A 14817-nucleotide genomic window follows, 5' to 3' on the forward strand; every position below is an offset into this window, starting at 1 on the left:
ACTGCCATATCTAATGATGTATCGCTTACTGTGTAACTTAGCAGAATTTAGCTAATTATTGTCTTATTCAAGGTAAATGGTTTATTGGGTAATTAGTGTCTTAGCAGAATTTAGCTAATTAGTGTCTTATTCTGATGATGTATCGCTTACGTTGATTACCATTTTGACTTTTCTTTGATTCTGAAAGCTAACTTGAGCATTAAAGGATCTTTTATAGGTACAACATTCATCTATCTTGTGGAGGAGGAGTATGGAGAGAAGGAAAGAATAGTACTTGACCAAGGGAAGATTGAATAACTTTGTGGAGTTAAAGTCTCTTTAGAGAGTATCTTTTCAGCTGTGTAAGAACAATTGACATTCACCGTTGAATCGGAAAGTATTATGTGAAGAAAAGTTTGGTTTCAAAGAAGAAAGCAAGTATAATGTCCACCAGAAACATAATGGTTGGGTGAGAAGGAAGCAAGGCTCTCTTCAAGTGATATAACTGTCATCCTATAAGCTTAGGCTAAAACTCCTTACCAATAAACCCTTAAATTAAGGATAAGAATTAAAAGAAATATTATATAGATAATTTTATTCACATAATATTTAGAACCTTAAACTCAAATACTTTCATCTTAACTTAATCATCAATTTATATTTCGGTTGATGCGATAAGAAATTTAACTTATATTATGAATGTTCAATATAAAGTAATTAAAAAAATATATAGAGTTAAGGTTTATTTCTTAAACTTTAGTATAAATTATAATTATTATTTTTATATATAGTTTAATCCTAAACTTAAAAAGTTAAATAAATATAATTATATTTATTTATTATAAAAATTTAAAGATAAACTATATCAAATTGATATAAAATCAAATTCTAATTGAACAACATTAGAAACTATATAGATATTTAATTTAAATAATTTTTGTTATTTTATTTGTATTATTTTATTGATTTTTTTTTTAATTTTATTATCATATTAAATACTTTAACAAGAGTAACATTATATATATATATATATATATATATATATATATATATATATATGTAATTTTAATTTCATGTTGGAAAAGTTAGATTCTGATATTCCTTCGTGAATCTCCGTGAAAATCTTTTCCTGGAAAACTTGATTAAAAATAATTTCTGAAAAAAATTATTTCCTCTGAATTTAATTTTTAAAATGAAAAAAATGTAAATATTATAATTCTGCAATTTGAGATTATTGAAAACAAAAATTTCTCTACTACCAAACATCTTGTGTAGTAATACTAAATATAAGGTTAAAGAGACATTTACTTAAAAATAGAGATGTGACATATATGGTCATCCAGGGATTTAAGTAAATCTAACTCATCGGATAATTTTCATTTTATGACAAATTAAGAATGAATATTAATTATATTTTTAATAATCATAATAATAACTATTTAACTTTAAATTTTACATATATTTTATTTTTCAATCATCTTAAACATGTTTTATTATTTGTTTAATAAACTTTCAGGTGTTCTATTTTTTGTATTTGTTTTTAGATTTTCTATTTTTTTTTTCAATAGAATAACCAGCCCATTAGTTTAGCAATGTCAAAGAACATTAGTTTAGCAAGTCAACGTAGGCCTTTGCTTTATGCACCGAACAAATTACTCTCTGCACCTAAAAGATTTCAATATACTCCACTATACGCAGTTGCATAATAAAAGTTATTCGGAATGAGCATTCCAAGAAGGTAACATAAATAATTCTGGAATGTCTTTTTAATATTTTTAATTATTTATTTTAGAACTTTCGACGATGAAATTTATCAATATATTTTTAATAATTTAAAGTTTATTCAAGAATATTATTTGCATAACGATCCTTATGAAATAACTTTCAGAAATCAACGACTCTTAAATATTCTTACCAGTACCAAATAATTTTTCTATAAGGAACTCAGATAACTTTCCTCTCTACACAAATGTCATCTCAACCATTCAAATAAATAATTTCATTTTCCTTTTATTATTTTTATTATTTCTCAATAATTAGGAGGTGTGGTAAGAAATTGTGAAGATATAAAAAATAATTATAGTCTATTTACAATAGTATATTTAAATGGTGTTTTATGAATTAAACCAAAGGATCTATTGAAATAAATTGTTCAAATTAAGTTGTGTAATATTAATTATTGTTAAATTTGCTAATATTATTTTTTACAAGTATAACTTGTGATAATTTAGAAAAAAATCTAAGAATATACAGTAATGGTTTTTAAAAAGATAATATTATAATATTTTAATGAGAAAAGGTCAAGGTTATAAATAGGTTTTTTTATTAAGAAAAGTTTATTTTATAAAAATCATTATTTCTCTATATTTTTTTCATTAAATTTCCTCTACCTTCTTTCTATATTTATAATCTCAATCTTCATTCTTTTGAAGATGAAGGACCCTAAGATTTCTCTGTGTAAAATTTCACACATTCACTTGATGAAATTAAAAAACAAAGTCAACTTACTTTTTATCTTTTTTGAATGGTTTTGGCTCTTTGAGTTTGCATGTGTGTTATATCTCATGCATGTGGTTCAAAAATGCTAAAGTAATTTTTTTTCCTTTGTGATAATAATGATATATATATATATATATATATATATATATATATATATATATATATATATATATATATATATATATATATATATATATATAGATTTTTAATGGAAGTTTTCTTTGTCTAGTTAGTACATCTTATGATAGATAGAGCTATAAGAAGCATTTAAGCAAAAATGTTAGTTTAATTAAGGTAAGATAAGTTAATTTTAATCTTTGCACGTCTGACTTTAATTGTTTGACTTGGTTGTTGATTATTTTCTATGGGTTGAGGTTGAATTAATATATTAGTTTTAATTGATCTTGATTGAATCGGTTGAAAAAAATGTATAATTGTGTTAATTAATGAAATGACATACGATGTTGTGAAATTTGGGATGCATTTGTCGTAGGGTATCCTTAGTTCAAATGGGTCATTTTTATCAAATTGGTGTTGTTTATGAGTTGTTTATAGAAGGAAAACTCTCATTTAAGCTAAAAGTACCCTCTTTTATGCAATTTTTGGTGTTTGGGTTATGTAGACTCATTAGGTTGCTCACTGAACAAGTGCTAAAATTGAGTCTGGCATAGAGGTAAGAGAGGCCTTCTCGTTAGGCCAGTGTCAAATATAAGTTTTGGCAGATATGTAGGGGAGGTGTAACACCCCTAACAAGATGCTACGTGTAGAATATGATAATACTTCCATATGTAATTTAATATCAACTCTTTCTTTTGGATATTCAAATAACTTTATTCATATAGTATCGTGGATGCAAAAATCACAAATCACAAACGTTGTATTTACAAAACACAAAAAAATTCAAAATACAACCTTTACCGAAACATCAAGTTTGAAAAGAAAATCTAAATAACAAAATCAATAAAATCCCAGAAGAACTAATTTCCCTTCTCTCGTCACACTATTGCACTCCAGCATCATCTGCAACACCATCTGCTCCGTACAAATACGATCATTGTAGGTGGAAACCACAACCACAAACACACAAGGGTGATCAATCAGAAATAACATCATAAACTTATAACACACTAATACAACGTTAAAGACAAACTTAACGAGTCATAACAACGTCACTCATAAGTAATATTACAGCCGATTCATTCATAAACTATTGTCGTTTCCTTGTACTTTGTCGTCCCAACCTGTTACGCAAAACAATGTGATTCGAGTCGTCTTCCATCACAACTTCTGACCTATCTCCCTGACCTATCGAAAAGCCTTTTGGGCTAGACATTCACCTCCTTGCGCAAAAGGAGGTGACACTCGAATATCTGTCTTTACACGAGACTCCACAACCTTAACTCACACATGATCGACCACAATACAAGGAAATAACATGTATAGTTTCATCTCTACATCACCAATCAATACATATTTTTTTAATAAATGCATTACTCACCAATCATAAAATTTATAACACATTTCTCAACATCAAGCGTGATCTCAATAATATATACTAACTCACCAATTACATATTCATAAAAAATATATAATTTAGCTAGATAATACCAATCACAAATTCACGTGAACCGACATCATAAAAAAAACTTTGACCTCACGAGACAGTGAATAAATTAATAAAACATATAATAGCGAGATTCATTTTGCTGCCTCCAAGAATTCTCACACCTACTACCTCTACACGTGAATTGTTTTTTTTTTCATTCCATGGACTTAAACCTTAACGTAAACTACCATCATATATAAAATATAATATATTAAGTAGCATACATAAAATATAACATAATATTATGCTAACTTTTCTACTGCAACGTATAGCCTCAATTTCTTTTTATTTTATACCTAGAAAGAAATTCAATCTACCTTTGTATTCATTTTTCTTCATTTTCTTATAAACTAAAAAAATGGACCCCACCTAAACAAAATCTACCCATTTCTTTCCAGAAGTCAAATCAAGAATAAAAAGATAAAGAATTGTAGTATTTGGAATTCTAGGTCACGCACAACTATTATTTAAAATAAATCACCTTTTAAGAATTTTGGAGTGAGACCTCGCTATTTCTAAATTGCATTAAAAGTAAAAGGAAGGCATCCACATTATTTCGCTCACCAGTTCCCACCATCGAAAGCGTGAAAATTTTTCTCATGTAGAAACTCTTTCTTGTTCTCATTTATTTTCCTCTTTCCCTTAAGCAATCATCAATCTTATAATTATGTGTCTCGATATTTTGACATCACAATTTTGACACTCTTTTGACGTACACCAAAGACATTGGACAATTTTATTACAAGAAGGAGTCAGAGTATCTATAATTAGTATATTGCGGTCTATGTCCAAAGAGATGGAAAATAAGAAACCCAAGAAGAGAGGACGACGAAGTACCGGAAAGAGAAGAACATGCTTAAGGAGTCTAGGTTGATGCATACATACGTACGTACCTATATACATACTACGTACGTACGTACCTACGTACATACACACATACACACACATAAAGATTTTTTCTTTTTACGATTTTTCATCTTCCTTTTCTTCTTCGCAGGTACACTAAGGACACAATTGGACGATTTTATTGCAAGAAGGAGTCGGAGGATCCTATAATTAGTATATTGCGATCTATGTCGAAAGAGATGGGAAAACAAGAAACCGAAAAAGAGAAGACGAAGAAGTATCAGGAAGAGAGGAAGATGCTTAAGGAGTCTGGATTGATGCATACATACATGCATAGATACCTACGTACATACGTACCTACGTATATATATATATATATATATATATATATATATATATATATATATATAATTTGAAGTTCTAAAAAATTGAGTTTACTACAACCTTTTTTTCCCTTCATTATCTATCTTTTTTCGTACTTTCCTGATAGAAAGCAATAGAACAAAGCTGATTTTCTAGAGGAATATGCCGATGCCAAATTTTTTTTATCATTAAGTCATACAATGAAGATAATATCCACAAGAGCATGAAATAAAAAGTTTGGGCCAGTACACAAAATGACAATAAGAAGCTTGATGGGAGGCACAACAAAAAGCTTTCCGATATTTTGACACCACAATTTTGACACTCTTTTGACACTGTCACGTGTCATATTTTGATTGGCTGGTTTTTATATTTTGTTTTGAATTAAAATTTGACGTCATGTTTAAAGGAGGTTTTAGAAATGTGTGCTTCCAAAAATGCCCTTGTCCTGTTCCATTTGAAATGAACATCTTTCTCGTGTTTCAGAAGTCTGGGTTTCGTTCTTCCGTTCACTCTCGCTCTTTCTCGCTCTTCGTTTTGGTTGACCTTCTCACTATCTGTGTGGGTGTTGCTCTAGCTATCGGTGTTTGTTGCACCTGTTCCTTTTGAGCAACATCGTCGTCTTTCTTTAGTTTATTGTGCGAAATGGCAAGTTCCGATAAGCATGGTTCTTCGAGCATCAAGGTAAAAGAGTTTTTCCTCCATTTCTGTTTGGACTTTGGGTTTTATTTGTTGTGTTATATTTTATGTTGTTTTCTTTTTAGGGCTTTCATGTTTTTTTTTTGTCGTTGATGTAAGAAAATGTAATTGCAGAACTTAAAAAGAGAGTTGTTATGTTGGAGGCAGAGTTGGCTGAAGAGAAAGCTAGGAAAAGAACACTAGAGGATGGTGGACAAAGTGGCCACGTGCAGAACCGTGCATGAACAATGGATTTGATACCCTGGGAGGCATGTCTACCAATCCACCTCCATTGAAGAAGTATGTCAGAATAGGGTCACGAAGACGTTACAGGAACAGAGCGCTTAGGACTCGATGCACTGGATTTAGACTTACTTAAAAATGAGTTATATTTGTATAGATTTCTTAAGAGAATGTAATACAAAATTGTACTTAGATGAACAAATGTTTGTAATTTGGAATATATTTTGTTCAATGATATAAAAGATGTGTATTTGCTTGCGTTACATATGTTACTGTTAATTGAATTTCCTTTGTCATTGTCATTGTGAAATGACCTTTCGTTTGAATGGCTAATGAATAAAATTGACCACATTGATTTATTATTGATGTATTTAATGGACAAATGAAACAATGCTTGTGACATGATGATCTTAGCAAAAATGGTGAAGGATCTGGCCAGAAAACCCCTCTTGTAATCGTTTACAAGTCCTTGGTAAACGATTACACGAGAAAAAATTGGGATTTGTTTAGAAAGTTGTACTGCAGGAGCCAGTTCTAGTTACCTAGAGGACCATAGTCAATATTTTTTAATTTTTGCCTTAAATCCCATGGTTTTTGTGTGATTTAGTTGTTTTAGTGTAATTTTAGTGTGTGTAATCATGTTTGGGCACCCCATGTTAGATATAAGAAACAATTTCGACGAGTTGGAAAATTTAGTTGAAGTCCTGTAAGTTATGCGCCAAAAACCACTCTTGTAATCGTTTACAAGTCCTTTGGTAAATGATTACACAAGCAAAATTTGGGATTTGTATAGAAATTTGTACTATAGGAGCCAGTTCTGGTTACCCTCCTCTGATTAATTGAATATTGATTTTTTTTTTCAAATTGAGCCAATGGACAATCGCCACGTGGCGGTGTCAAAATTTTGGTGTCAAAGAAGCGTTTTCCTATAATTATCTTCTTTCACTGCTTGGTTTCTTCCTCCATTTTGTTTTCCCTTATTTCCTTTCATCTAAGCCCAACCCATCACACTTTCTCTATCTCACGCTATTCTGTTTCATAATAGGTTTCCCATTCTATTTCTTTAATTTTTTTTCTGCTTCACACTACTCTTATCTGCATCTACACTCAACCACCCACAACTAAATATTTTCCTTCCCTTCTCAAAACATCCTGATGCACCTCACAGATCACTGATGTCCTTTAATTCTACCTCATGCACCATTCCACTCATCTTGGAAAACCCCAATGCCAATCCTCTTTTAATCTTTCAACTATTTAAGTTATGTTCTATATAAACTATAACCTCTCACCCTGAACGACAGAAAGCAAACTCACTCTCATCGCACTACTGTCTGTCCAGGTATGTTTAATAGTGTTGCTAGACTCCATAATTTCAACGAGAGTTTCGCAAGAACTCTTTAAACCTAATCTATAATTTTTTAAACATAGGTAAGTCATCATTTGAAACAATAAAACTCATAGCACAACGATCCAAGGAGAACCCAAACAACCCAGAAAAGTTTCCCTCATGCATTATATCACATTTAATTTTCACCATGGTCATACCCCAAATCACAATATCAAACAGACAACAAAGACATCATTCAACCCATGAAACCTCACGTAGTACCCTCATCAAACTACAACATTCTTAGTTTGCTCCCCTTACATTACTCATAATTTACTCCTTTCTTCTTGATTTCATGCAGAAGGTAGAACAACCCTAATATGCCCCTGTAAAAGAAATCTTCTGTGTGCACCCACTTCCTTGTTTGAACTCTTCTCCATCATCAACCTTATTTGTTTTCCTTCCCGCAACCATTTATTAGTAACCTGCCTCTACCCCAAGACCATCCTAACGTACTATATAACATCCGACTATTCATGAGATACACCAAACCTGAATTTTACGTGATCCATCACACAACCATATACTTAAAGCATAAAACAAAACTAAGCATATATAATATAGGAACATGGATTCATCACCAAACACATTCACAAGAGATAAATATGATCACTCCCCTTACCTGGTTTTTTCCAACGAATTTCTAAAGGTCCTTTGCTTCCCAACGGTTCCAAACGTTTTCCTCCCACAAGATCGGTCTTCACGCCTTCTGCTCCTACTTACACCACGTTCACGCAGAAAAGATTTTATCTCACCCTCTCTCACAAACACTCACTCTGGATGTTGCTTAAAAAATTTAGGATTTTCTCTTTTACTCAAACGATCACGAAGCCTATTTTTTTTTTCAGCCTAAGCTTAACCTAAAGGAATTTAAGCTTTCTCATAACCTTATGGCCTAAAGATTTCTTCGTAATTTACTCAAAGTATCGCAACTAAAGTGGACTCACCACTTCCACTCTTAATCTTCTTTTCCTAAAAGAAGAAAATTTCAACTTAACGGTATGTTAACACTCAATTTCGTCCGGGTGTTTGTAATAATTGTTTTACTCTTTATTTGATTCTTTAGTTTTATTGACTTATTTTTTTTTCTTTTTTTTCTTTTTCTTTTCTTATTCTTTTCGTTGTTAACTTTGGTTTTACTTTCTGTTTTATTTTAATAACTAGTATAATTAATTAAATGTTAAAAATTAAAAAATGAATGAAATAAAAAATGAAAGAAAAAGAGAAGAAAGAAAATTTGGATAATGGTGACGTGGAAGGGTGGTGTCGGGGGAGAAGGGAGCAAGTTTGTTAGGATCTTGGGAAGAAAGAAAAAAGTTAAGAAAAAAAAAGAAAAAAAAAAGAAAAGGAAAACGGTTGACGGGGTTTTGAAAGGGAGGGGAGACTGGGCAAAGGGGAGATCATCAGAGGAACACATAGAGAGGGTCATCGGAAGGAACCAATCGACAGCAGAGGTAAACTCATTTTATTCAATATTCATATGATGCATGATAGATAGAGTTGTGGTATTTGGCAATGTATATTATGCTTGCTATTAATCTGTATTATTATGTGAGACTCTGTTGCATTGTTCATTTTTCCAATCCTTATTATCGCCGGTCCACATGATCAAACTCCATCATCCTGTTCCTTCACCTTTTATTCATCCTCTCTCAACCATGATCATCACTATATCTTGAAATAGATATATCTCACTAGAAGATCAACCCAGATTATTCCATAACTAAATCATCCTTCCCTCCCCAAATTCGAAATCTCAATTCCCGTAATGGTGGCTCTCGGTACCCTCGACAACAGTAGTGAGGACACGAGTCGCGGAAGGGGAGCGTTTCCCTCTTGCGTGGGAAGTTGGGTTTGAAAAACGGACTTCGCTATGGCTGGCTTTGGTTCATACGACCGTTTGTGATTTTGGCGATGTTTCTTGCCACCGGCGGTGAGATGATTATTGACGTTGAGTTGAAATCAAAACACAGGGAAAAGTGGAGTGGTGAGGAGGCGATGTTGCCGTCTTTGCCGACGATGGAAAGGGATCTAGTGCAGTGATGCCGATGGTGTTTCTGGTTGCCGACGATGCTAGGCGGAGAATGGTGGCGCTGTGGTCGATCCCAGTTGAGGCAGTGGCACACTCCTGGAAAGTGATGCATCTGCTGTTTGCTCTGCTCAGAGGAAACTCTAGGTTTCCAAGGGTTTAGTGTAGGAATGATGAGAAGGTGGGTAACCCCTAAAGGGTTTCGGGCTGAAGGGAAAAGGGTTTGGGCTTGATCCGTTTTTATTTTATTGTATTTACTTTTCTTTTCTTTTTTTGTTGCTTCTTTTAGTTAATTTTGGTTGGTCCTTCTGCACCCCATTTTTTTTACATTTGTCCACAATTTCAGTAGTAATTTTGATCCGTTTTGGGCCAAGCATTTTTTTCTCTGGTGCAGCCCCTGTTTTTCCCTTTCGCCACCCCTTTGTCATTTGGGCTTAGGCCCACTCTAGTTTTAAAAATAAAATTTATTTAGATACTTTATAGTTTTGTTATTATTATACTTTTTAAATATATTTACCCATTTTAAAATATTTTAATAATACAAAAAAAATAATAATAATAATAAATTGTATAATTAAAATTTAAAAAAAAATTATTCTTTTTAAAGGGTTCTAGCACATGTGTGATCGCTCGCATCGTCCTTGTGTTAGAAAAACCCTTTCCTTTTATTTTATCAAAAAATTCAAAAACAAATAAAAATATTTTGAAAAGGTTTAAGCACACGTGCGACCGTTCGCGTAGGTCTTGGTGTTGAAAATCTTTTCCTTTTATTTTATCAAAAATTCAAAAAACAAATAAAAATATTTTGAAAAGATTTAAGCACACGTTCGACCGTTCGCGTAGGCCTTGTGCTAAAAATCTTTTCCTTTTCTTTTACAAAAATTAAAAATCAATAAAAGAATATTTTGAAAAGATTTAAGCACACGTGCGACCGTTCACGTAGGCCTTGTGCTAAAAATCTTTTCATTTTCTTTTAAAAAAATTAAAAATCAATAAAAAATATTTTGAAAAGATTTAAGCACACGTGCAACCGTTCGCGTAGGCCTTGTGCTAAAAATCTTTTCATTTTCTTTTACAAAAATTAAAAATCAATAAAAAAATATTTTGAAAAGATTTAAGCACACGTGCGACCGTTCGCGTAGGTCTTGGTGCTGAAAATCTTTTCCTTTTATTTTATCAAAAATTCAAAAAACAAATAAAAATATTTTGAAAAGATTTAAACACACGTTTGACCGTTCGCGTAGGCCTTGTGCTAAAAATCTTTTCCTTTTCTTTTACAAAAATTAAAAATCAATAAAAAAATATTTTGAAAAGATTTAAGCACGTGCGACCGTTCACGTAGGTCTTGTGCTAAAAATCTTTTCATTTTCTTTTAAAAAAATTAAATATCAATAAAAAATATTTTGAAAAGATTTAAGCACACGTGCGACCGTTCGCATAGGCCTTGTGCTAAAAATCTTTTCATTTTCTTTTACAAAAATTAAAAATCAATAAAAAAATATTTTGAAATGACCGTTCACGTAGGCCTTGTGCNCATTTTCTTTTACAAAAATTAAAAATCAATAAAAAAATATTTTGAAATGACCGTTCACGTAGGCCTTGTGCTAAAAATCTTTTCATTTTCTTTTAAAAAAATTAAAAATCAATAAAAAATATATTGAAAAGATTTAAGCACACGTGCGACCGTTCGCGTAGGCCTTGTGCTAAAAATCTTTTCATTTTCTTTTACAAAAATTAAAAATCAATAAAAAAATATTTTGAAAAGATTTAAGGACACGTGCGACCGTTCGCGTGGGCCTTATGCTAAAAATCTTTTCCTTTTCTTTTACAAAAATTAAAAATCAATAAAAAAATATTTTGAAAAGATTTAAGCACACGTACGACCGTTCGCGTAGGCCTTGGGCTAAAAATCTTTTCCTTTTCTTTTACAAAAATTAAAAATCGAATAAAAATATTTTGAAAAGGTTTAAGCACACGTGTGACCGCTCGCGTAGGCCTTGTGCTAAAATCCTTTTCTCTTTTATATAAAAATACCAAAAAGATATAAAATCTTCAAAAACTAAAAACATCTTCAAACAACAATCTTTCTAAAAGAACTACGTAACCCTGATTGACTGAGAATACGTAGGAGCAAGGTCAATCCTGGCTCAAAAAAACTAAAAAATATTTTTGTTTCTTTATTTTGTTGTTCTTGGGATAGTTAAATATTTCGCTAACCATATCTTTATTCGCGCATTTAATTAAAGGTACTACCTTCGGGCAGACGTTGTAGGGTGCTAACACCTTCCCTACGCGTAACCGACTCCCGAACCCAATCTTTGGTTTTCGTGACACGGTTATAATAAGAAGTATTAATTGTGCCCGTATTAGCTTAAACCTAAGGAAAAAAATAATAATAAATTAAGAAACCCCTTTCTAGAAGTCAGACACCCATAAAATGCACAAACCACCACAACATTTTCTTTTTGCTGAAATAATATGCAAATATTATTATTTATCTATTACTTCATGCATTTTTTTTTCACGTTTCAAATAAAAATAGTAAAATTAATTTCTATTCACCTTCTTAACACTTTCTTCAAATCAATACACACCATCATTAATTATTTCATACCATAGAATATAATAATAAAGAAAATAAAAGATATTATCGTTTCATACCGGTCTTTCAGGAGGTTTTCTTGTTGGGCGAGCCAATCTCTAATTACACAAGTTTGTATTTCCTACTCTGAGTCATTCAAAAAAAATTTGGATTCTTATTTTGTTAACTGTTGGATTAAGTTAAAATTTTGACAGCTAATCCTAGACATATGAATTGTATGAATGAAAAGGGAAGAACTCATCCTAAATTCTACTAGATTTACAAACTCACACAGAGTATTATAATCGATGTGGTGAGAGATGAAAGGGATTCTTATGACGGGATTTATGGCGGGATCCCCTTTTTGGTCCATAAGTTAAACTTACTCGGGTTATGCGAGGTTAAGACATATAGTTTGGTATGATCGGTCTTGATACTTTGTTTCATTATTTCATGACATGTGCACGATTTCTAGTGTCCAAGTGAATGCGTAAATCCAAAATTGGGTCTAGAAGTAGTATATTGTAAATCCTGGTATATGGTATATAATCAAGAATATCTGAATGAATATCTTATTAAAGATATTGATAAACAGAAGATAAAATAATAAAAGGATAATCAAGAGTATCTATTTAAAGATATTTAGCAACTAATCAGATTTTTAGGTAAGTCTGTTTATCTTATATTCTACTTATATTTATTGGGCTTATGTCAGTTTAAGGTCCATGAGACAACTTATAAATAAAAAGCCAGGACCAAAAGCCAGGTACGTTCTATTCACGTTGAACTCACGTTCTACTCACATTCGACTCACACTCTCAAATACTCAAATAGTGATAACAATTCACTAAATATTCAATCAAGAGTTGAGGCTCTTCAATACACGCCTAACTTAGGCGTCAAAGTGTCTTTTGCAGGTACCTCCCCCTCTCCACCAAGAAGGCGATCGAGCTGTCAAAGCCTGAAGATCACCGAACGACCAAGATTGCAAACAATCGAGCGACTCTGGCGAAAAGAAGATAATCGGAGAACCCAGTTCCAGTGTCGGAAACCGGTAAAGCCACGTTAGAAAAGGTTAGTCTCTTGGTCCTATAAATCTACACCGAAACACCTGGTAATATGATATGTGTTTTATGAATACATGATAGTGATTTTTGTGTATTTTGAACTTATAAGTATTGTGGATGTACAAAAATTATCATTAATTTACTTTTTCTTTTCTGTGTATTATGGTTTATACACTTGCAATTATCGTATGTTATATGTGAACAAATAATAGTGTCGATAATGGTCTTCATCAGTAACATAGCTTATGAATGGTATAGATAGAAATGAGTCACATATGTATACTTTCTTTTTTGTTTTACAAATTTTTTCTAGATTTAAAATAGATTAATATATGAAAATGTTATAATGTAACTTATGAAAAATATTGGAATACACAGAAATATTATGATGTTTTGAAATATTTATAATTAGTAGAACGATTTTCCTTGGTATTATACAATTAGAACTAAAGAGAATCATAAAAAAAAAGAAAAAAAAATTATATTTGGAAAAACTTTTTCTATAAATAAAAACTAGCTTACAAATAAGTTACTTGGTAGATAATCTTTTATGTTTCTTGAAATTTTTGTTTGGTAACTTTTAATTAAACTAATTTTAATTTATTTAAAATTGAAATATAATTTTTCTTCATATTTTCTATCATAAAAATATTAATAAAGAAACTCATTAAAACTAACCTTATATATGTATGTTTGAATTTGATTCAAATATTCTCATGATCGATTCCTACTTCACATTAAAAGTTGAACAAACAATTGTTCTGTTTTCTAAATTTTTCTAATTTGAAGAACCAAGAACAATTATACTATAGTCATCCAAATACACAAATTTGTTTTGTTATGTGCAATTAACAGCGCAGTTGAAAAATATATAAATTAAAATTTGAAAAAAATAAACACTTGCAATCCTTATACAATATAAACATATTTTAATCAGTTTAATTTTAAAAGTCAAATAAGATTATTCAATCATTTACTACATAAATATTTATATTAACAATTATATCGATCAAAATTATTATACAATAATTCGATGGATGTTAATTATATTCAACAATGAAATTGATAAAAAGAAAATCTTGTACTTGGTCTTCTTTTTCCATGTGAGTTTGTGTGTAATGCAAAAGTAAAGACCAAATATTCAAAGATGCAATCATGGCTTTTATTCAGTATCTTAAGTTTAACTTTCAGTTTTATGATATAAAGTCCAGGACTTTAAAAAAAACATATAAATAAGTCATTTTTCAAGTTCTACCACGTTAAAAAAAACAAAATAAAAAATAGTAAAATGTATATTTCATAAAATATAATAGTAAAGTAAAAGTTGCTCAAATGTTTTTAAAATATTAGAGTATAATACAAAAAGTCACATAATAAAACAAAATTTCATAATATAATCCTTGTATTAGAAATGAGGTTTACACAAAAAGAGTTAAGTTTTACAAGCCAGCCTAACAATCTAGTAAAAAAAGGGTCAAATAAACTCTTTAATTCGGTATTCCGACACAATGTTCAGTTCATTAGTTGAGTTCGACA

The sequence above is a fragment of the Vigna radiata genome, chromosome 7 (assembly GCF_000741045.1).
Source record: "Vigna radiata var. radiata cultivar VC1973A chromosome 7, Vradiata_ver6, whole genome shotgun sequence".
NCBI classification, from domain to species: domain Eukaryota; kingdom Viridiplantae; phylum Streptophyta; class Magnoliopsida; order Fabales; family Fabaceae; genus Vigna; species Vigna radiata.